The 24,097-nt window shown below is 38.5% G+C and overlaps 1 long non-coding RNA gene across 7 annotated transcripts in view; it reads right to left on the bottom strand.

Moving 5' to 3' along the window:
- Positions 1-3,255: 3,255 nt before the first annotated feature.
- Positions 3,256-24,097, bottom strand: part of LOC111269190 (uncharacterized) — a 37,345-nt gene continuing 16,503 nt past the window's right edge. For 3 of the 7 annotated variants that reach the window (XR_015314509.1, XR_015314507.1, XR_002685641.2), the window contains one exon: positions 23,335-23,397. This is a non-coding gene — a long non-coding RNA (uncharacterized LOC111269190). Of the gene's footprint in view, positions 6,318-6,793; positions 6,926-20,540; positions 23,311-23,334; positions 23,398-24,097 lie in introns of those variants that run through there. The other 4 variants (XR_015314506.1, XR_002685640.2, XR_015314508.1 and 1 more) reach the window with 3 other exon arrangements.

The following is a 24,097-nucleotide window of genomic DNA, read 5'->3' on the forward strand; positions in this document are numbered from 1 at the left end:
ATAGCTAAAAGATATAGACAGCTGAATGATGCTAGACGTTCGTACATGCTGGTACTGTGAATAGGTTGGGCTGATACTTAATCGAAAACTTTATTACCTCAGCCTATGAACACTGCTTGTTTTCAAGTAGAATTCATGAGTATCTCTTAGAAAGCGGCGTGTGTTTGAACTTCTCTCATAGGTGACGCTAATCATCCCTTTTGTGATGTATGCAATAAAATATGCGATTTGTGTTGGAACGAACATAGGCATGTCCCCTAGCTGCAGACTAATATCCTATTATCTATACCAGCTTGCTCTAAAGGAGTTTCACATATTAGTTAAAGTCAAAAATGTCTGTACCTCCATTCCGTAAAAAAAACATTAAGGAAATACTAATAATTAAGTATGCATAAAGTAGGTAGATTTTTCTAGAATAAACCGTATTGAATTAATAGAGCATTATTTGCACATTATAACTGACTGTAAGCATTGTTACTAGCCTTATACTTGAAGGTAATTCAAAGAAACGGATGCGCATTCAGTCTCTCCATACGTACTACGTAGGATTGTAAGTTTACTCAGAATATGCCAATAGCGCTGGCTTTATCTAAGGCACCGAACGAAGAAAGGAGAGATACCAAAAAATTAAATTTTAAAATTAAGCCCGAAACCTAGCTAGTCTTGCGTCATGCTGAGTCATTTGTGCTCTCACAAGCAGTACAGACGCTGGGCTTTCATATTTGGGACTATAATTGCCATTGGACTAAACGTGCATGCTGTATCTATCATGCAGGCCCACATCTTTGATTTGACGGCAGCCTATCCCCCGTATTAAGATCTCAATGATCTGTATCTAGCTCGCCTGAGAACTTAATATTTTCTGTCGTTTATTCACTGCAGTCCAGCAATCGTAGGACTAAAATGATCTGTTAGTGAATTTGCCGAAGCTAGCTTGAGCAGCTAGAAACGAGCCCAAGAATTAGAGATTTCGACACCTTTATTCCGTGCCAAGAAACGTTAGTTCATCTAACTATATGTCCTCCTATTTACACTGTGTTTTATTAAATGCTCGGTTTAATGAATTCTCTAAGTAGTTTATTTCTTCATATAGAACGGGTGCCGTATATATCGCCTAAAAAAAGTACATGCGTACTATATATAAATGAGTGCTACAAGCCACTCCAGCGGACTTTGAAATTAAGTAACTTTTGAATCAGGTAGTCTAGAATGGATAGAAATTAATATGTACTAGATTTTATTTTTTACACACATATGTCAGTGCTCTAGGTGTTTCCAGACAGCCATACACTTCTCATTTGTGTTCCCATATGTAATCTTTCTAGTTATGGCTTCCCGAAAGAAATCAATAATGGGATATGCTTGCTCACCAGTTGCCCTTTTTAGGGCGAGGAAGTTCTACACGTTCTCATACAGACTTATGAATAGGTGGGTTGAAGCCAATATGTATTCCTTTGCTCTATACAGGAAGCAATTGAAACATAGCAATGAAATCTGGCGTGCTCATCAAGTAACCAAGCTGCGTGCTTTCGGTTGCCGTATCAAAAGCCTATGAATATACTGAGGAGATTGAGGTAACGGGCTTTATTAACTTTCGGGTCTACGGAGTATCCCGTAGTAGCAAGTGCCCGTAATGTTCATTGAAAGTACTACCATCAACCTACTTCCAAGCCTACGCTTTATTGTTAATTAAAGTCCCGCGGATCACATGTGTAATAATTTCCAACTGGCCTAAAGTAAATTTAAACAGAAGACCTATTTTTTATCCGGTTTCTCCATGTTGGTTGTAATTCTGTGACACGAAAAAGATGCCAGTTTTGACTGATAAAACCCTTAGGCTCTTAGCTGGGTTTTCGTGAAAAGGCTCCTCAATTGCAGCAGGGCGCTGTTGCAATTCGGTTCCTGAGATCTGGTCATCTTCTTGGCCTTTCGCCTTCGACATTTAGATTTCCGTTTTTAAATGCTTGGTGCTTTAATCACGTACTGTACTTTCACTTAAAGCTTTTTTGCATAACATCTTCACCAATTGTCCATGAATTTACCAAGCGCTGAACAAACGACCTGTCTAACTCACAGCGTTTAGTAAAGTGTTCCATGTAAGCTGGCCTTCATCTTGTGCTAAGCCGTCGCCTCTATTAATGGAAGCCACGTCTATTTGAGGACTATCAGAGGATCAAACTGCCTGACGCTACCGACCTAAGAAAGCAATTATATACGAGTAGATAGTGGTAGATGACACCTCTGCCTACGTGTTTGTGACAGCCCGTGTCATTCCATGACATGAAAGTACTGCTAACAATGCCTGCATGCGACAGGCTTGCATTGTTAGCAGTACTCGTATCTTGCACATATCCACCTTTCAGGAACTCTACGAAGGCTAACTATCTGACTTAACTTTCAAGTTGAGCGTTATGATTTAGATTTATAAAAAAACAGTAGACACTATCGATACAGAAGAATACATCGCAGACGTGGAATTGCGCAGGGTGAGTTAGGTATTTAGTGTATTAGAAGGCCGATTGTTTGGGACATGTAAGTGTATGTTCACGTCAGATTGTATATCTGCAAACATTTCGATGCACTAATGTTAGTAATAATAAACCATCGATAACTTTGCTACGTGGCGTAAGTAGCTAGCCCGTCCCAGCGTTTCTCCCTGCAGAGTAGAAAGCTATAATGTTACATTTCGTAAATTCTTGCTAATCACTGGTTTTCCCCTACCTTTTATCCGGAAAGACGATGGCACAGTCTTCACGATCTGTCTAGCTAGTAAAGTTTTCGAGAGGTAATAGCTGCCAGGTGACCCCTGAAGATCTATTACAAGCTAGCCAAGATTTCTGCTCGTCATTCTCTCTATTTTCCTATATTTTTAGGCTCATTATATATGGCCGTGCTGGAAGCAAAGCCTTTTTCTCTCGGAGTCCTCTCTACAGCGAAAAGCACAATGAAGGTACACGAGATCGGTACTATAACGCAACTTTAAAGTTATCGTGCTTTCAGCTTAATAAAGGCATTCGACCTAGCTGGCATTTCTCTGTACTCCTAAAAACAGAAACGGGGCACTGGTCCCTTGGCGAAAATGATGGTGAATGAAAAAAGAAATCTTTAGCGAGATTTGGCCTGGTCTTAATGTAATCATTATAATTTACTCATTATGCCAAAACTACAAAATGTTACGTTGAACCTGCGTTCTTCTTCCTCTTAAGAAAACATAAGTAAAATTTTATATTTATTTTTATTTATATATTTAGCATTTATACGTTATGCGAGCTTTAGATTGAATGGATACTGTCACTTCAAGTGAATGAATCGTATTTTTGTCCTCTACTATTATGGCTAAATAGAGACAACTCTAGGAGATGCTTTCATATTAAAACAGACAACTAGTCCATGAGCGACAGAGATTTCGAAAATGTCATCAGCTTCTTACGATGGCAATGGAAGTATTTTGCGCTGAAGATCTCTGCATAAATGTTTAGTTTTGAAGTAATTGGAAAATTTTTTTTTCAGTAATTCTTTAACGATAGTAGCGTGCCAGTTGATCTTTTAGTTACTTTGAGAGTCTGATCGTTCTTTAATAACATTCTTTCTGAAATAACATTCTTTAGCATCTTTTAGGCTATATAAGCCTATAGCCTATAAGTTTTAGGCTATGTAAGTTCGGGAATGACCGCGTTATACGGGCTAGAGCTAATACTAAACAAAAAATGAAAAAAAAACATTCACCCTATAAAGTTTACGATAGCTCGAAAAATTCCACCTTTTTGAGGACCTGAAAGTAACGTCCTCAAACTCAACGCAGTTGTATTCTAATCTAAACAGCCCTAGAACGTTCACGAATTGAAGGACTCATTCAGGACGGTACACTATCAAGAAACGATTACCTATTATGCAAAGGACACGCAAATATACATTGGTTTAAGACAAATCAGAAGAAATAGGATGCACTTTTGAAAAAATAGGTTTCATTTAGCAAACAGAGTTTAACAGCTGAGGCAAACGCTAAGTCAATAGTAAACTTAATAAGTGCAAAAAAATCCTACGATCCTACGGCTTTAAAGAAGCGTAAAATTACGATAGTTGAAAAATAAGATAACTTTACCAGCGTCGAGCTGTTATACCGCTACCTTAAACGACATTGTTTGGCATACTTCTAATCATTACGGTATGTTGGAACGCCGGAACGTTATCTATATTATTATTTCCATGAGTAGATGACAATGCTAACGCTTACAGCGTTAAAAATTTTCATAAGTTAAGCCCTTTGTTCTTAGTTGTCGGCATACGCCTTGCCCAGCCGTTAAATATATGATTGTTTATAGTTTTCATTTGTATGTGAATGATATATAAAAACATGTGGAAATCACTTAAATGTAACACTGCTTTTGCCCTACCCTCACATATGTATTACGTTTCGGGTAATAACCGCTATAGTGCACCGTACCCTTAACGATAGTATAACTGTTGTGTGTATAAGACACAATGTAGAAAAACCTAGAAATAATAATCTACCATTTCGTACCCAGTCACAGATGTGCTATGTAAAACCACCAATTCCTTGTTGGACAATCCAAACGTGTGCTTTTGTAGAGATTTTGAATATAATGGATTGAATATAAATACGCAAAAATAAATCCCTCGGACTATCGACGACCACAGCGATACTTTCCACTACGCTTATGTGACGATCCCATTACTTCATTCAACTCCTAATTAATATTCGTTTCAAATAAACGTTCTTGCATTTGTCTTTGTTCACTTACACGCTTATTTATGATTTTTTACTCACATTTATGTCTCGACAGATTTCTCAGATGAGGTAAACGATTAAGCACCTTCTTCCGATCTAGCTGTTGCATTGAAATAACAGGACTGACTCTTTAATTAACTAGCACAAATTCAAGCCGCAATTTCCCGCTTACCAAGTGTCAACATAAATGGTCCTGCCTTTGAAGAGTAGCAATTGAGTCAGTTATTCTCCCCGCTAGTTTAGCTGAAAGCGTTAAGTTTCGAAAGATCATTTTGTCCACATCTGCGATGGATATGACGAACCAGACCGAGGAAAACACCACCCCCTGAGGTGTACCTCTTGCCTAATCCTTCAGTTTTAAACTGTGCTTTATCTAACTTCAGGTAAGGCTTTCAGCCTCTGAGATACGATATTGTAAGCTTGAATAACCTTCTGCTGTTAGATACTTCACAGTTTACCGGATTTGTCCTTGTAGCCAAATGGAAGGCAACATGCCCATATCTGGTGTTAGTCTCGCTAGTGAGTTAATTAACGGTAAAATTCATTTTGCGATAATAGGTTATATAATATATCGCAAAGTGAATTTTACCGCTAATATATATATATATAACAAAAAATAGATAGGTCGTAGTAGCAGCAGCATTTATAGGTGATAGATAGCGTTGCAGATAGATATTATGCCTCTGTGTCTTACTGATATAAAAAAGGTGCATAGTTAATAACATTAGACAGAGACAAAGAGAAGATGTGGATAAACGTTATTGTACGTGTGGGAAGTTGAAATGTAACTACGTAATCGGTAATATATAAATGTAGTAAGTAATCCGTCCACTCAGCAAGGTATACTATGTTCAGACAATATTTCATCTTTTCGGGTACGCAAAGGCAAAAGTAGCAAAGTAGCGCGTCTTAAAATTAAGTAATTCAAATAGTAAGCACCCATAATTGGATGAAGATATATGATGATTTCAAAAGTAGACAACAGAGAATGCTGATTGCTGAGGATAAGCACGAGCTGAAACGTTTGATCATCACTGAATTTTTTTCGAAGCTGGAAATTGACATATTTGAAAATGTGCTAAGCCTTGTTGAAATTCCTTGTGTTCGTTATCATTGATCGATGATTAGCGCTATTAGTTTCAACATACAGATTGCACATAAGTATCATATTAGATATAACAGTATTCTATAGAATACGGTTATTCTTAAAAGCACTTCTATAGAAGTGCTTTTAAGAATAACCGGACGTCTACAATTATGCAGAAGCAGTGCGCCTAGTTGCGGAGGGACGGTTCTTGCCAGTCGGTACCTTGACCCCGCCTGCAACACGGTCAGAGCTTGCAGATGCAGCGGTCCAACATCCCATATTCCGGTAACTATAATTGTATCATCGTAGATATATTAATCGGTGCACGTATTTCATACACTCCGTAAGCAAATGAGCTCGTTACATTGGTCTAATAGAGCCTGAATATGAAGATGAAGCGTGTCCTTTAGTGACCTTCGAGAAACTACGACAAGCCGCTGTGCAAGCGATGTTTCTCGTGCGCTCACCTATCTTAGTTGTCTGTAAAAGCAAACATTCAAAGGGCAACAGTCCAGGCATTAATGGCTGCCTATCTGGCGTTCATATCTGGCACAAAGCCTAGGCATTTGTAAGGCAACCAAATGCAAATGTAAGGCGCCTATTTTGTGTTGATTAGGAATGTTCTACAAATGCTCAAAATGAAAACAAATAATCTATTGAAATGTCTTGAGCCATTAATCGTTTCGAGCAAAGTACTGCCAGCTCTATTACTCGGGTACGGCATACAGCAGAACCGTTATTGCTAACATGAGGAAGTACAAGAATGTTAACAAATTGGATGAAGTAATTCCATTCGGAATTTAACTCAGACGGCTCTCACCCAATACACATTGCGCTATCATATTTATGTCTATGATTGAAGTTTCCTAACCTCAACTTTTTGCAATAGGCTCATGGTACGTTGCGTGTCTAGTTTTAACAGATTATATATTATTTATTGGCTGATTAGGCTGGTCAAGCTTAGTTGTAAGGTCCCCATTATTGAGAACCTAGCAGCAGGTACAAATGTCACTTGATACTCCTAAATTGATAGGTTTTTGTCACATTGGGCGGCCATCGTCGCTACGAAACGGCATATTCCATTTTTCCTGAAACATAAGATATTCGTGTATTTTTCTCAGGCCATATATCTCAGGCCAATAACAACAGTAGGGTATCTATAGTTACTCTAGTAACATCGCACGATAACTATGACGACCGAATGACTTATAAAATATTCTTATCAAAGCTAAGATTTCGTTCAAAAATCTGCCAGATGAGAGAGGCGGATCCAACGGCATAATGATAGTTCGTTCAACGTTTCATAAAACGTTAGGGTTAGGCTGTTTAAAGCGTGTCAAGGCCTCAAGTTTCCAAAACAGTTCTTGTTTCATATATACTGCTTATTGTTAAACCTACGATTGCATCCGACCTAAAATTTGCATCCTACTTATTTGAATCTAGTAAGACTAATACCTAGTGGCTAGTCGACTAAACAAGCTTTGTACTATGTTCTAGATTAAATCAGGCACTGTCTTAGTTAAGCACGGGAGTCTTTTATTTTTTGCTAAATTTTTTCTCACACTCGGAAATTATACTAAATTAGATCTTTTACCCACAAAAAACTATTGAAGTATACCTAGCTTAATTCATACTCAATTAGCAAAATTTTTAATTACCTAATGCAGCCTGGAAGCTTTAGATGACCCAAACTTTATAATATGAAATATATAGTATACGTACGGTGTTTGGGTAAACCCAAGTTGTTTTGCCTCATTCGTAAAGCAGTACCGCGGTAAAAGTCCACCAAAAGGATCAACCAAACTAATTTTTTCTCCAGAATATAAGTGGAAAACATTTTTGTCTAGAAAAATGATAAAACTAAAGTGAAGCATTTTCGTCTGGTCTGCACCAATGGCTCTTTGCTTAGGTATTGTAGCAATCAGAAATCTATTACATCGTTTTATCTGATAACGGAATTTTACGGCGGACTGCTTACTTAAGTTACAGCGGAAGCAAAATATGAATAGAATGATTCCACGAGCGAAAAGCTAATCTTTCCATAGTAGTAATACTAAAAAATATAATAATGCAACATTTGTTACGGTTTTAATGTGCCAAATTAAAGGAACTTTCGACAGGAATGTGATGCAGTTTTTACTTGAAATTTAAACAACACAGTAAGGCTAGATAGGCGAAATGAATCGAGTCTCATAATGTCTTTCTATGTAGTGCAAACATAACCATGCAAAAAAAACAATGCCTAAAACGATTTGATCTGTTCGGCTTATAGTCAAGCCAATAGAAGCAGGACACGCTCCTCGAGAAGGGCGTGACAGCATGTAATCGTCTGACTGAGCTCGAAGTTGGCGTTTTCCAACAGAGTGAATCTTCATTCCACAGCGGATCGATAACGTCCCAAATCCAACGTATGAATTAAGTTAGAAGAGAGCTCTAACTACTAGCAGAATCAAGATCGTGGTACACTAGGACAGTTAATTATAGAGGTAAACAGCAATCTAACTAATAATACGAAATAATAAGAGCAACTTGCTGCGGATTTGATTTTTCGAATTGGCGGAAGTGCGATTCCTAAAGAACATCCGATGTGCTTTTGAAGAAAATGATAATCCTTTAAGAAGGTGTCCTTATTAGGAGAGGAGGACAGGATTCACTAGAGCTCACAGGTATTGGTTATTACCGTATTTCAATGCAGAAGTAAGTGTTACGCCATATATCATCGGTAGTAGAATTTTTCGCCGTATATATTACCCAGCAATAAAGTTACAAGGGGTGCCTGTCACGCTCGGACAGCTATGCCTCGCTATTACAAGACAATAATTTTTACAGTCGCTTCAGAAGTTTGCATGAAGTCAACGGTCAATATTACTTATTTATTATACTTACGAAAACATACGTTTTCGTAAATCATATTGACGTAATGGCCAGACACGGAAATCAGAACTTGACTCGGTAGAAGTGGTAAAATCATCGTATGGTGGTATCATTAATATTTTTGTCAAGTATACCTAATGCATTTGACTTTCGCGTTAGATACTAAACGAGTGCAAACAATCGCGCGGGTGATTGATTTTATAGGTAGTACTATTTTGCTTGTTCTGGAGACATAAAGGCTGCACCTTAACAAACGATACATAGAGAGTGACTCTATGATGCATCGATTTTCTAAACACTTCATTATATAATTTTCCATATTTTCGACTGTGAATGTAAATGTTACCAAAGACGTGTTCTTTGCAACTATTTACTTGACTGAAAAATTTTATGCTATAAATGTCTGATATACGCAAGTTTGTAAGCAGTACGCCCACAAACCATAACGCTGCTCATTTGAGACTAATTGGGTTATTGAAACCCGGTCAAAACTGATGGTAAAGATTCCATCTCTCCGGTACGCTGATCGTATCAACATCAACAGAGTTGTTTTTTATTGGTATGGAATAGGCCTTTCACCGTCGAAGTATCGATATAGCTAAGTCTCCTCTTTGGGAGATAACAGTAATAGAAAGGCCATTCGACAGAGACCAGCCTATGATCTAATTTCCCACCATGCAGACAAGAAATATCTGCTCACGTAGAAATAAACGTATGCCATTTTTGCGGTCAGACTAATTTCATCGATTCAATCCGCACATATTTTTCCACCCTGCGGTTACCGATTGTTCCTCGGCGATGCTGAAGGTTAATTGAATCAATGCACCTCTGCAAGTGTGGTTTTGACCGCCCCTGCTTGTCAGGATCAATAGAAGACCCACTCAGTCTTACTAATGATTGAACTTCAGCCATTTTTGATCCATGTATTTTTTAATGGAAATCTCTCCTACACGTAAAACCGCCCAACATGCGGGTATCCTAATCCAGCATGAGCGCGCTGTACGTCTGTACGGCCGAAATAAGCTACCATTGAACGCTACCAAAATGCACAGTTCTCTATCTAAATCTACTTCGTTCAATATGATTAGACAGCCTTCAGGCAATTCTTAATCACTACTATAGTACATTAGCTATATATTCACATGCATAATTTACATTGTCATTATCATTATGTGCATTTTGAACGAGGTCTGATGATGTTGTGATCGCACAGCCTTTTTCCTGAAAATTTATTTAGGCAATGTGACAAATTCGGAAATAATAAAAAATCGGATTCTTGATGAAGTTGTTGTCACTCTATTATGCCTCACTTACTTTCATCATCCGAAGGTTAGCTAGGATCTAAAGTCACAATAATAATTTCACACGTTTATAGGGAGTAGCTTAGGTGGTAATTTCCAAATTGTTCAACACTCGACTTTCGCCTTCTCATAGTTAGCGTGTGGTTATTAAAGGCAAGATTTATTGCCCACAAACCCTATTTACCCCCAACTGGCAGTTATATGCTAGAGAATTTTGCATAGCTCCATTTATATGCAATATGCATCAGTCTCGTTTGAGAAACAGGGCATTTTGAAGTCTTTTGTTTCATGACACGATGTGTTGAACAAAAATTATAATGCCATATGATATGAATTTGATCGATAGGGCCTATTTTGTACATAACGTATTACACATAAGCGCAACAATATGCGTCAAATTATGCAGTGCTTATCAACCACGAGTTAATAAGAGTTTTCCTTTATTAAATATCAGTGAACAGAATCAATGAATCGTTGCCTCCTGGGCAAAATTGCTTCATCCAAACTATCTGCTAATACTGATTACTCCGTAATGCCAAATGACAGTATTGACTAGGAATTGGCTCGATCCGTATCTTCTCAGAGGGCCGGCTATCGGCTGTTCACCGTCGAGGTGATCAGACGTACGTTTTTCCTCCAGCGGTGGAAGCGGTATTCTATGGTCCAAACCTTCCATTAAACACTGCGTCTCACCTGTCGGTAAGACAACTGTCGGCCAGATATTAATAAGAAGCCCCACAAACGATTTATGTATGGAAACATAAAGCTACTACCTATCAACAAGGCGTTTAAAAGGTAGGTTAACTACGTAATCAAGATAAAATTTGTTTTTAGAAGGGATTTTTTGTAGTCTATTCACTAATAATCTAGAGCATTTTATAAAACAGGTCAGTTACCTATACGCTCAGACGAAGAAAATATGTGTACCTAATCTGGGTGGTCGTTGGTTTACTTGACTACGCTGATGATGCACACCAATATCTTCGAGTTTGCGGCGCTTTTTTTTCAAATTTTCCATAATAAAAAATGTTCGTGAACTTCATGCATTTCCATATACTCCAATGATTTTTTCCCTAAAATTAAGACCGTTCTCGCGCTGAACGAAACATTTTTCAAGATAATCGAAGGGCACCTATTTTCTCATCTATATGCATCGTCAGCATAGGAAAGCTTAAGCCTTTTTTTCGTATTGATAGCGAGCTATCTCATTGGTATTGTGGAATATCTTGCCGATTAATCTATATAGAACGATTTCGAAAACGCCTGCAGCTTCTTCAATCGATATTTTTATGCCTATAAAACAATGTCGTAGTGAGAAAACGATTCCTAACCTAACCTAAAGCACGAGTTTGCTCAATTAGCTTAGGAATCATGAAATTTTAGATATTAAACATATAATGGTGTAGTGAATATGCGATATAGTCAATAGATAGTATCGCGTTATGAGGTCCATCGATAGATCTAGGTATCTTAAAGGATAAGTACTACAGATTCGTTTTAAACGCATGTTAGCAATGCTACAGAAGGTTTCTGTCTGAACTTAGAACTAAAATTCATTAGACACTCTTGTGTACATTAACGAGACTAGAATATTGGTTTGCCGGCAAACTTTTTTGCGCTGGTGTCGTTAAGTGTACGTAGTGGGGTGCGCACTTCGCTATTTATGACTCGGCCCTATTTATAGCTGCTTTCTGTGAATTATGAATCAACCGTACGCGAGCCCGCTCTCGTCTACTTGAGGTTCTTCTACGCTTGTGTCCTATATGCAACGAAAAATTCAAATACATATATCAAAACACTGTACATGAGCAAATCTACGTAGCATACATTTTAAACTATTCTTCATTTGCTGTCAGATTATCTGGAAATTGAAGTTAAAAAAAAAATATCTTTAAATGTTAATATCAAGTAAGCAAATGGGATCAAATGCAGGTCTCTTCAACTTCACGGGCCAATCTGTTAGCTGCGCATTCGTAATTGCAAAATATTAACGGCCGGTTGATAGAGCTTTTTTAATCTACCGAACTAGTTCTAGATTTATCGAGGGGACGGGAGGCGCGCTAGACACGTCTCTATGGTAATGGCGAACCAACTTGCACAAACAAACACAACGGCGAGACGTAACAGGGAAGCTTGGACTAAGCCATCGTTTTAATCTTTTCTTCTGAACAAGTACTAGATACGACAGAGTCTTCTCCAATTTCGGTGAAATTTAACATCGCCTCTCGGTGGTTTAGGAAGCGTCGCAGAGAGCGGCGTGAAGCGGATTTCTGCCCTAGGGAACGCCGATGAAAACCGAAACACTTAAGGCAAGGCTGTACATTGGCCGCAATAGTCGAACGACAAAGCGGAGTAACTCAATGTTTTCTGTTGCTGTTTTCAAGTTGGGCTGTTTGCCAGCAGGTGATACGTTAGAGGAAAAACAGAAACGTTGAAGACTGTGACGAATATAACCAAATGTCACGGTACAAACTGAAACCATTATACATTAACGAAGTTCGTCTCTGAACATCCTAATATCATCCCTGCATTCGCTAGTAGGACGAAAGCCATGGATTTTTCAAATTGAATATGCAATTGTGCTGATATCTCGTCGGTTATTATTTACAGGTGGCTTTTAGAAAAACGCTAGTTTTTGGCTGGAAAAATTCTAGATATATATTAGCAGCGTCTTCAATATCTTCTAGACACGGCATTTTTCCGGTAACTTAGTTTCTGTTTGAGATCCTTGACGGGCATTAATATATTGCATGAGAGAAAAGTAAGTTATTCTTCTGAGAGCTGAAAAGGCTACTGAATTCATGAAAAGATAGCCTAGGCCGACATGTTTCTACCACAAAGTTATTACATAATTTATCAATAGTGTTTGCGACAGCTCAAGCAATAGTTGTTTCCTTCTTTTTTGCTCTTAATGTTTTTTTGTTTATATGTATAGTTAAGGTTAACCTATTTCTTTCGCTGGTTTATTAGGACACAATGAGCCAGACAATGGTAGTGCATGATTCTGCTGCACAAGGTCTTCTGTTCTTACCCATGTGTTGTTTGAGTTATATTTATGTCCTATATTCTGGCGACAGAATACTACATTTTCTTGCCACCTCTCTTATTATAATAGAAGGTTAGATTTGCTAAAATGAAGCAGTGTCTGTTTACCTACTTGTTCATTTAAAAAAAGAGGAGTAAGGCAAGCGTAGAATTCTCTGATAAACCATGAACAAGCCAAAGTCAATCATTCGTCCGGTGGTGCATAACCTAGACTGCGTTAAGACCACATGAAGCCGTCAGGAGCAAATCGACTGCGGAAGCATGCATGAAAAATACTTGCAAGACTACACGCTCGTCGCCGGCTTACTTCATCGTCCGGTTTAGAATCGCATACGCGCTGACAAGTAGCAAAAATATCGTACAACCCCAAATACCTTCTCTTCATAAATGCTAAAAGCTATACCGTCTATTGCGCCCGGTACCCTAACCAATACAATAATTAGATATTCAATGGTATATTATTATATCTATATGGCATATCATTTACTACATAGGAAAATACTCTGCCCCGCGCGAACCTTGCTTTGATACGCGGACGTCTATAATTGTCACGAACCTTGTTTACGTTTAAAGGCGATCTTGAGCATTTAGAAATGAACGCTTTCAGTAGCTTAGCATAGTGCAGGTCATAAAGCGTTTCAGCATTACAGCGTACTGAGATTACACTGGATGAAATATAAATATCGAGTACCCACATATACGCTGATTTCCAGTGTGGATATATGTAGTAGTATTTCTGTTAGGCACTGTGTCATTGAATAAATAAATTGATGGTATTTAGAGTCGTCGAAAAGTCAGGCACTGTCCTTTAAAGTTGCATAACAACGAGAGCTATGCACGTCTTTGCAAAGAGATTAGGATCTCAGAAAAGGAGTAAGCCAGGGTGTCTTACTTATAATGAAATGAATACGAATGTCTTGCGTGTCAAAAGATGTGGGTCATACAGAAACTGATCTATACCCGCGGTCCAGCAATGCCTTTTGTTAGCAGTGTAGCATAGAACCCAGTCAAGGTGCACAGACCCGCTACTGGCACCCACAACATGGGCGGGCAACGTAAATGAATTTAAAACTTGCGGTTTGTCCTGCATTATTTATGTCGTACTCTGCGTATCGGAGCGCAATTTTCTTATCGAATATTATCCTATTATGTAGATAACAGGTGTGCCGATCTCGTTGATTCTTGCGACAAAGGGTGTAGGTAGATAAGGTGCAGTACAAAAGAGTCGTTAGGTAGCTGCAGATCAATGTGGATGCACACCTCTATAACAGCTCACTTGATCCTATATTAGGCCTTTGGAGATGCACAGTAAAACACAAGACCGTTAACTGATTTATTACATTTGAACTATTCAACGCCACTGCATGATTTCCCTATAAAAAAAAAACAGAATTAAATATAATATATCAACATTCTGATACATATATCTGCTGGAATACATACAACATACAAAAACGAATGGAACCAAAACGCGCCAAAATACATATTTACTTATGACGAGAAAGGATTGACTATTGTTCATAATGCAAGCAACACAGGGTTTATTCCGAAAATATTGATGGTCTATTAATTTTTTAATGTTAAGAAATTATCAAGAAAATCATACCATATCGGTATCTGTACTAAGAAGCTCAGAATCCCGGAAAGCGTTTAGTCCTCGTAAAAGATGATTGCCAGCCCAGAGGGGATGCAGCTATTATGCAGTTTTCAAAAATTAGCCGTCGATGCATTATGACCGAAATGTTTTGCTTATATCGACTGAAAGCGTCGAGGTACAGGGCAGTATGAGAGCTCCTGGGCGGTCACTCGGATGTTCTTCACCCACCCATAGCTTTCCGTAACAAGGAGAGCTAATGATAATTGATGGGCCTGAAATATCTCCTTACAAAAGTATCGAAAAGATTTGCAAAAAAAAAAATTGTTATACGTAGAATCATAATTCTAATTGCAAATGAATTGTACCGTATCGGTGCCCTAAGGAGCTGCGAGTGTCGAAAAACACTTAGTCTTCGTCAAAGATCATTGCCACGTTAGAGGAAACGTAATAGTTGGTATACTAAGACGTGTGAAGCGTTACGTCGTTTACGCAAGTAGAGTAATAGAAAAAAAGATGATTCTGTGACAGTCTGCAGGCCCGTTCGCTCAAAGCTACGATGTTGATAAACGAATAGTTAAAATCTTTGCGCAGATATCACACTTCGTTAGATAGGTGGCGATCCGTTCATATGCACGGCGCATTATTATATTGAGGAATGGAGTTGAAAGGACAGAAGATAGAAGAAATGCTGTTGTGTTTGCACGACGACTATTTAGCTCTTCACTGCTGAAGGACGATCAAACAACACACTTAAAAAAAACTTTTCTAACTGTGAGAATAAAAACAATATGTAATTGGCCACTCGTGTGTTTTTGCATATCCGTGTTATTCTATATTTCGAATTAATAGCATTTTCGAGACGAAATGCGGGTTTATAAATATGGTACGAGTAAAGTATCATTTCAAACGGGTGGCCTTCAGTATGGAAACAAAGTATGTTAACGCAAATTTAGACAATTTAACGAGTCCTAAAGTTTAGTAGGCAAACAGCTTGCCATTGTGCCATCACAGACACTTTAAAATAGCACAGATAGAGGTCTATATTTTATCTTCGACACATGACATGCCGCCTTTTAATGAATCATAAAAAAAATAACTAAATTAGGATTACTAGCCTAATTGTTCATTACGCAAGAGAACTCACCGATTAAGATTGATCTTTAATGCAACATTGTCGAAAATTAGCTGAGCTTGTCCCTGTATAAATTGTAGGAGGCTATGATTATGCTACGCCCGATTGTTTCCAGTAGGAAAAATAGCTAGAAAAAAGTTTGGATTGTGGAAAAAATTTTCCACTTATTTTTCATATACCGCAGATGTAAATACAGCTGCGTAGCATACCGGAAACGCAATGACATCCATCTTCCTGTAATGGGGTTTCATTCTAATTGGTTTCATACATTGACAGATAGCCCCCACTTACCACTTTCTCCCTTTAATGGATAGATAGACTCTTTGCCAAATCTCATTTGGGCAAGCACCGCAACAAGCGTAACAATTTATACACTAATAAGGTTCAACCTATGTAGATTAAGCAAGGAGCAGTGGGCCGGGACCCATGTAACTCTACTGAGCTCGTCTTTCAAAATAGGAAAACTAGAAACAATGACCGCACAACTGTATAATACACTCGGATTCTACAAAATACGAAATAAGGGAAAGGCGCTCAAAGGACGAGCTGAGGCATGAAATGTCAGCGTTTCACCTTTGTCAAAAAATCAAAAAAATTAAAGTACAGTAAAAGTTACCATTGCTTTTGCATTTTATACACTTGATTTTACAAGAAACGAATCTAAACTATGTCTAAGAATTTAATCTTTAATTATTTGTTGATTATACAGATTGTACCTTAACCTGTGCACGTTTTTCTCAGTAACTCAACGCGGGAAACAGTGATTCTGTAAGCAATAAGTGTGTAGTGGGATAGACTTTTCATGTAATGCCGCAGTCGACATGCATGGATAGTGTGACTGCCGGTTGATTCGTTCAGGTGGGCTAAAGAAAAAAATGTATTCGTTATTTTGAGACTGAGAATAGTGTGAGTGGCAGAATGTCTAGTGTCACTGGAACTCGGAACTACCAAAAACTGCTCAGATAGCGATCACGTCCAATCAGAGGGGACCCACAAGTGTGTTAGGGCCTTCTTTAGATTAGAAAAAAGCTTATTATTTATTTTGCGCATATGTAAACGTTTACCTTATTATATACATTTAACTTCGGACAGATGCGACTCTATAAATTCTAGCCGACCTTAATTCTGATCACGTCGATTTATAACTCCAAAAGTGTACGCCTTCTAGCTCCCACAGGCACTCAAAATAATACATTTTAAACAATATAATAGTTTTAATAAGAGTCACAATTCAACTGCGCTAAGCCTCGCTTTTAATTTCTTTATGAACCGGCAATAAATGTCATCGGCGGTTTTCGAATTTCAAGACTGTCCTAAAGTTCCGCGGCCGCACATAACGAAACACATAGATAGTTTATTCAGGACACTGCCTTCAGAGCTGGTAGAGATTGAGCGCGCTTATTACTATTCGGATTGCATTTTATAGGTCTACACTAGTCTGGTGGAATACCTTCTACTATGTGTATCACCGGTGACGGTCTCCATTTATTCGGCAGAAAATCAGTCTTCAACCCGTGAATACTTTTGACGTGAATTGACGGCCCACTTGGCGCACACACTTGCCTGAGACATCGGCTTCAGGTCAACTCCAAAAAAAGATACCAGTGCAGTCACACTTCATCAGTGTTCGAGAAAATGCCTTTTGCAGTGGACAAACAACAATGGCGGCAAGACCAGCCTGAATAGGAAGGCTATGTTCATAGAAAATCGTCAGTGAACTTCGTAGTGTATACACGTAGAGACGACAACTAAATATCTGTGGATCTATTATTATAGCTACTTTGAATTGAAATAGTAAGTCGGCCAAATGAATCTAGCACTCTTACAGTCGTAGGTAGAACGCTGCTTTCGGTTCATGTTTGTTTAGGTGAAATATACTGTATAATTAGTTAGTGTCGTTAAACCAAGCTATGATCTAGAAGCCAACGTGTGACCCTTTGATCTGAGATCAGGAGTGCTTGTCTACAAGTGAGACAATGTGTATGCTTCGATAGGTTGTCCGGTTGGCAAGGGCATAATAACAAGATTCCGCGAAAAATATGTTTCTATCGCTAGAGCTAACATCTTTATCGTAACGCAGATATATTTGGATGATTACGTACGTCAACAATTCATCCACTATTGCTTTTATTATCATATGGCCATCGACTTTTCGTCCCTAAAACGGTTCGGCCGCGCATCCTGAATTAAAAAGAGGCTAAGCTCTGCTACAAACTGAGCTCGAAATACAAATATAGAATTGAGCTAGTTATATATATATCGAGTCCCAATACAGAGAAAAATTAATGACAGTAATACAAAGAATCTTATTAAATAACGCCTATAGGCGAATTGCTTATACTGTTTTAAGTTGTCAAAAAACTAAATTCCCATCACATAGATTCAGGGAAGTAAATCTATTAGAACGAAAGTTGCTAACATAATAGTTACTAAGTACATTGGGCATCTCAAGATTATCAACAAATTCGATGATTCACTTCCAACAAAAGTTGGCTCTGCTATTTTTGAATTTCACGCATCTGTGAACTGGCTCAAGTTTATGGTCTGCTATGTAGGCAGCATTAGTTTATGGGATTTTAAGCCCAAAGTCAGTATGGGGCTGGTCAGGAAATCGAAGACCAGCAAGCTATGCCTGGAGTTTCAGTATTCTCTTTACATATTGCTATTGCCAACTATGAAGGTGCCGGTGCAACAAGTGAAGCTCCATGACATAATTTCGGCAGGACTGCATCGATGAATAATCGAAGGCATAATCTGCCTTGTGTGTACGTTTCTAAATATACTTATTTGCACCTAGAGTCCATTAGTCGCTCAGTACTTCCAGCCTGCGTATTTCTTACTGAGGCCTCGTGTTAACTATTCTCCATTCATATCTCATCATAAAAACGGCACCAATGAAAATGACAAGCGTTAAGGAATTTTCAAACTGTACGCCTATCAGAAGCATAGAACGTAGACTATATCTTCATAGAATATCTGACGTGTCTAGTCTTTGTGTGTCTTCACTGTGCTCACGTGATTCACGTATAACGAAAATACTAATAGATCCAATTGGAAATTGTTATACGTGTCTCGAAGGCTTTGTTTTTTTTTTTGTTCGCTAAGCTAAGAAACGCCTAAATGGAAGAGAGTCGTCTGGAACTTTTAAGTATGGTGACAAGATATAATCAGTAATAGCGAGCAAGCAAATTAGTTCTACCTTTACATTTAATATAGAATTGATGTCTCCTCTTCTTTCGTTTAATTTACGTTCAGAAATTTCTAGAAAAAAACATCTGCTAAATATGTGATGCCGTCTGTACGTCATAAGGGTGCAGCATTCCTAATATTTGTTTGTTAGGTCGTACTGTGTCGTACATAGCTTCATGTAACCTATGGTTACACCCGTTTTTAAAAATATATTAAGTGAAATGAATGTTGACAACATTTAAAACAAAGCAGCTGCGCGCTTGTTACTTGCTTGTATTATATTACTTGGAAGACTACTTGCTTACTACGTCTCTAGTTCGTTTTCGTCTGCGGCCTCCTTAGACTAGGAGAAATATCGCTCTACGAAACGTGAATTCACGACCACACAACTGCTAGATATTACTCAAGAGGGGGCCTGTGCAACAGTGACAAAACCAAGTTTAATCCTATAGACCTTGTTTTTGCTAAGGCGCTCGGTGTAGTAATCGATTGTAGATTAATGGACGCTTGAATATTTTTAAGCACTGACAGGCGCTCAGCTAGACGCTAGATATGTAACTATGTTGAAAACAATTCCTTTTAAACTAAACTTGATAACTTTAGCACTAGTGGAGCTTACCCATTCGGGAGGCTGTTGTCACGGGCCAGTTCTAGCTTCCACTTTTGCCCAGGGTAAAAAATATTGATGAATGAAACGATATGATTGTTTCTCTCTTCGTGCGGGGTGTCCTCTGCACAAAAGATAACCAACGGTGTGTTCTAAATAGATGTGTTATTTACGTACTAAATTTTACGAAAGATCTTGATATCATTGCCTCATCACCTTCGTTCGTATTATTGCTAAAAGCCCTGAGCCCTATGTAAATTCATTTAATAATATGCTTTGTATGTACTTACGTATGGGTGCCTCATGGAGAACGACAAATCGAACCCCGCGAGCCCCTTGAGCGTGTATAATCCAACGTTACCCGGCCCTTGGAGTGAAAACGAATTGTGCCTAAAGAAGACATACCGATCGCCTCTATCTCATTACTTGATGAAAACATGGATTGGCGTATCTGACAGCTTAATCGCATTTCGACACACATCAATCTATTAAATAATTTCAGAAACAGACAGACAATACCATCCTCTAAATAGGCTAAAACCAAAAGACCCTAAGAGAGCCTTTATTGCGGAAACTATAAGGTATTAACTTTGAATATACGTACATAATAGTAAAATATAGAAAAGACTTTCTCATTCAAATAATCTTAGATTCATGAATAGATCTGTGGACATAGAATATGTATTCACAATAGGAAGTACGTAATGCGTGAATATTTGATTGACCCGAGATCATTTTTTCATTAAATCATTAGTGGCATAATGTTTAACGTGAGTATAATAACTCTGTTATTAAAAACAAATTAATGTTTATTGGTTCAAGTCGCGCATCTGACAAACAGCTGGCTTAATGCACTTTTAAAATTTTTTTTTCTCGTTCTCTTAGTGAAGAGAAAATTAGACCCAATTTTAAAAACGGAAATCATCAATGAACTAATACAATCCCAATGTTCCAAACGTGGAAGTTCGCTTTAAATTTTCCAGCTTAACTATCACTGGTAACGAATTGCAATCGACCACCCATTTTCACTAGCGTTATATACAAAGATTGGTGTTTGCGGCTATTGGTCCATCTGTTGCAATCTCCAACAATATTTTGCTCCTGTACATAGAAAAATGCAACGTTGTAACCTATTTTTTCAAAGAATAGAATTGGCTTTTTTTTCATCAAAGGAAATCAATAATTTTATTGGTCGGAATTGATAATCGGTAACACTACAGGCGACACACAATTTATCAGTGGAAAACAAATCTGCTAACTAATGATTACTACCGCGCTTTACAAACTATGCACAAATTTTAGATGGTTTAACTGTTACAAATATTCGATTTATAATGAATACTCTACCATGCCTAGCCAAATACAAATACGTATGTACATTTTAAAGAAACTGACTCACAAAATTCGCCTACATTTTATGCATACCTGTAACAGCTATATAACCTAGGTTTGCGAAAATTGAGCTGGCCGCGCACCCATGTACGTAGTAGTTGCGCAATACGTTTCACTCACTGTAGCTTTCCATATTCGAAAGCGAAGCAATGCCACCTTTAACCGGTCCAATTCCTCATGAAGACGTCGTCGCCAACGTCTAGTTGTCAAGAGGCACTTCTCCGTCTATTCCACGTCGAGGTAAGCAAAATTGCCTTAGTTGTAGTTGCTGTATAGAAAGCAAGGCCAAGGGCCAAATAGGCTCCGGGGCTTTACTGAGACAGAGTTTCACAACGACTTTAAATATAGCATACAGAAATGTACATATCCTCTAATGCGGCGTTGATGTGGGCGCCCTGCACTGCAGGGGTTCTCAACTGCGTTCTCAACGACCCATATTTGCCCCTTTCTCTCGACGCCCTTGCGAAGTAGGGCGAAGGAAGTAAGTAAACATACACGAAAGTTTTACTTGGCAAAGAATCCTTTGTGTATTCGAAAAACGTTCACTAGAAACTAGAGGGTCGTGTGAGGCACAACCTGAAGTGCCGTTTATTGATTTAGAGCCATTGAACCTAGCCTGGTATACAGCTAATGCTTCACCCCTCCCCCCTCTCTCTCTCTCTATCGCTCTACCCGTCCCCTTTTCTTGTTCTGTTCTAACAGAAACGCTGGTAGAAGTTGACCCCGAGTTTTTGACTTACAACGTATTGTCGCAACGAGCTTAGCAATCATCTGCAAACCTTAGTTCTCAAAATTCAGTTGAGATGCCATTTGAAGCGTATAGGAAGCAGAGGCAATTGTTCGACAAAGCCGGTGAACGAACATCACCGAAGGGACGCAGAAAGCCTGAACTGGATAAACTCTGGTGAGTTGGTGCCCGGTCGTTTTCGAAGGCCTACCACTTATGGCCTTCCGCTCCCCCGCTGATTATGCCCAAGAGCTTTACCTGGTTGGCAAAGACGGGCTGCCAAAAACGTAGGTCTGCATACGTGGAAATCGGCATGTGATTTTACGGAATGAAAACGGGACGAATTACGAAACTTAGTCAATTGGCTCTGAATTCCGACTTAGACATCGGCACACGATTTTCAACTCTTTGAAAATCGACAGTATTAATCCCAGCTGGCTTGTCATGGGAAACAATCACTGGTTTTGCTTTAAATAGTTTCACGTAATTGGCTCGTATATTATTATAATCTTAGTTATGCGGTAGCATATTCGGTATTATCCACTTTCCAAGGCCTAGGAGTACTACCCATCGATTCTATTCCACGTCAAATACGTATAATATTTGCCTACTTTAAATTTCTAGATTAAAAAAAAAAAAACGATTTCTGCCGACATTTACAATAAGCAATTTTTGAGATTAGAAGACTGAATTCGTTAAATACGAGAAACAATTCCCCGAACGCAACTTTTCAGGTTAGGCCTCTTGGAAGGCCTTCTCGTTGCATCCTCATATATTTAATTAATCAATTACATCGTTATTGCAGGTTGTCTTGCGTGGTTTTTAAGTCTATATAGTTACGATCTATCCAATACAACTCATTCAAAAATACGCGGCCTTAAACCTCGAGTGGTATGTGATAGTCTACAGTCAAGCTGCACCAGAGACACTCTATATGTATAAGTCACATAGATTACTTGTATGAGGTATCTTAAGGGATACACTTTCTTAAAATATTAAAACAACTGTTTGATGTACGGTTGGTCCAACGGGCTTTTCTATCTAGCGGTCGGCTGCAGGCTGTTAGCCAGCTCAAGGGAATCATTATAGTTATCAAAGAAGGTAAACTATTAAAATTTCTCAAACTGGGCTATAACTGCTTCTCTTCCCACTTGTTATTTCATAGAGATAATATGTGTCACATAATATCAGCGTTTCAAAAACGCCTATTTTTCTGAGAGAACAAATAACCGACCACACACTGAACGTAGTTCAAAAGGATGAGCACAGAACGTCTTGAACAGAAAGCCGACGACGATATACAGATACGCCTTTCTCAGCAAAGCCAACATGATGTCGTAGCTTCACTAAAGTCTAGGTGTAATTTACAAGCTAATGTAAAATCTCCACAGAAGCTGACTGCGGATACCCTTTATATATTTGTGAAGCACACTTTTAGACATATGTTAAAACTGAACACACATTAGGACGCCTTGAAATGCAATCTACCGTAAATACACTGTATTATTTCCACGCTGTAGGCTTCTTCAGAAGAAAAGAATTGACAGTCTATAGCAAACCAGCAAACGTTGGCCCTCTTTCGTTTGCAGCGATTCGTGGCCTCCCAAACCTGTAAAAGCACGACTCAAACTGATTATGGCTGTATATATGATTTATTGTTTAGTTCCTATGGATCAAACCAATTGAACGTGATAACCTGAAAAAGAAGAGGGCGAACAAAGAGATTTAGTATAATCCCACTATTAACGGCTTCTGTCGTGTATTCTTTTTTTCGGAACAAAACACGTCAATGTCTACTTTGCTGCGCGCCTTTTTCCGGTAAATTGTTGCCTATTACTTCTTATCAGCCGAAGGACAAGACAGTTCAGATCAACTCGGCGTCGTCTACAGCAGCAGTGCGTGTCTAGTAAGAGATTCGTAATGCAAAACAACAGATAATTCTATGCCATCGCACCCTTTGTGTGCTATCTGTGCCTTGCCAAAGTGGCCTTCACTTAGAGTTTCGTTTCATCCCAGGGCCAGTCGTCTGATGGAATACCTAACGGCGGTGCTGAACATAAAACTCGAAGCATTTACTTCAGTTACCGGAAGAAATCTCCAGAATCAAAACATTCACGTTAAGCGTCCTCTGAAGCATATGCAAATAAGGCATTGTGTATATGGTATACTTACATAATACTTATATGTATGTTAAGTAAAGACTTTTATTAATATAGGCTTCCTAACGTCACGTAATAGATCTCGGCCTTCGACAGCAGTCACTTAGGTCTAACATAAAAAAAAGTTACAATACATGTAGTTATCGTATGCTCTACTGGGGTCTGTTCAGACATGTGTTTATGTGTATGAATTGTAGCTTCGTACCAAAAAAAAAAAACATTTTTTTCTGTAAGTGC

This window comes from Varroa jacobsoni, unplaced genomic scaffold (assembly GCF_002532875.2).
Source record: "Varroa jacobsoni isolate VJ856 unplaced genomic scaffold, vjacob_1.0 scaffold_1363, whole genome shotgun sequence".
Taxonomy (NCBI): Eukaryota; Metazoa; Arthropoda; class Arachnida; order Mesostigmata; family Varroidae; genus Varroa; species Varroa jacobsoni.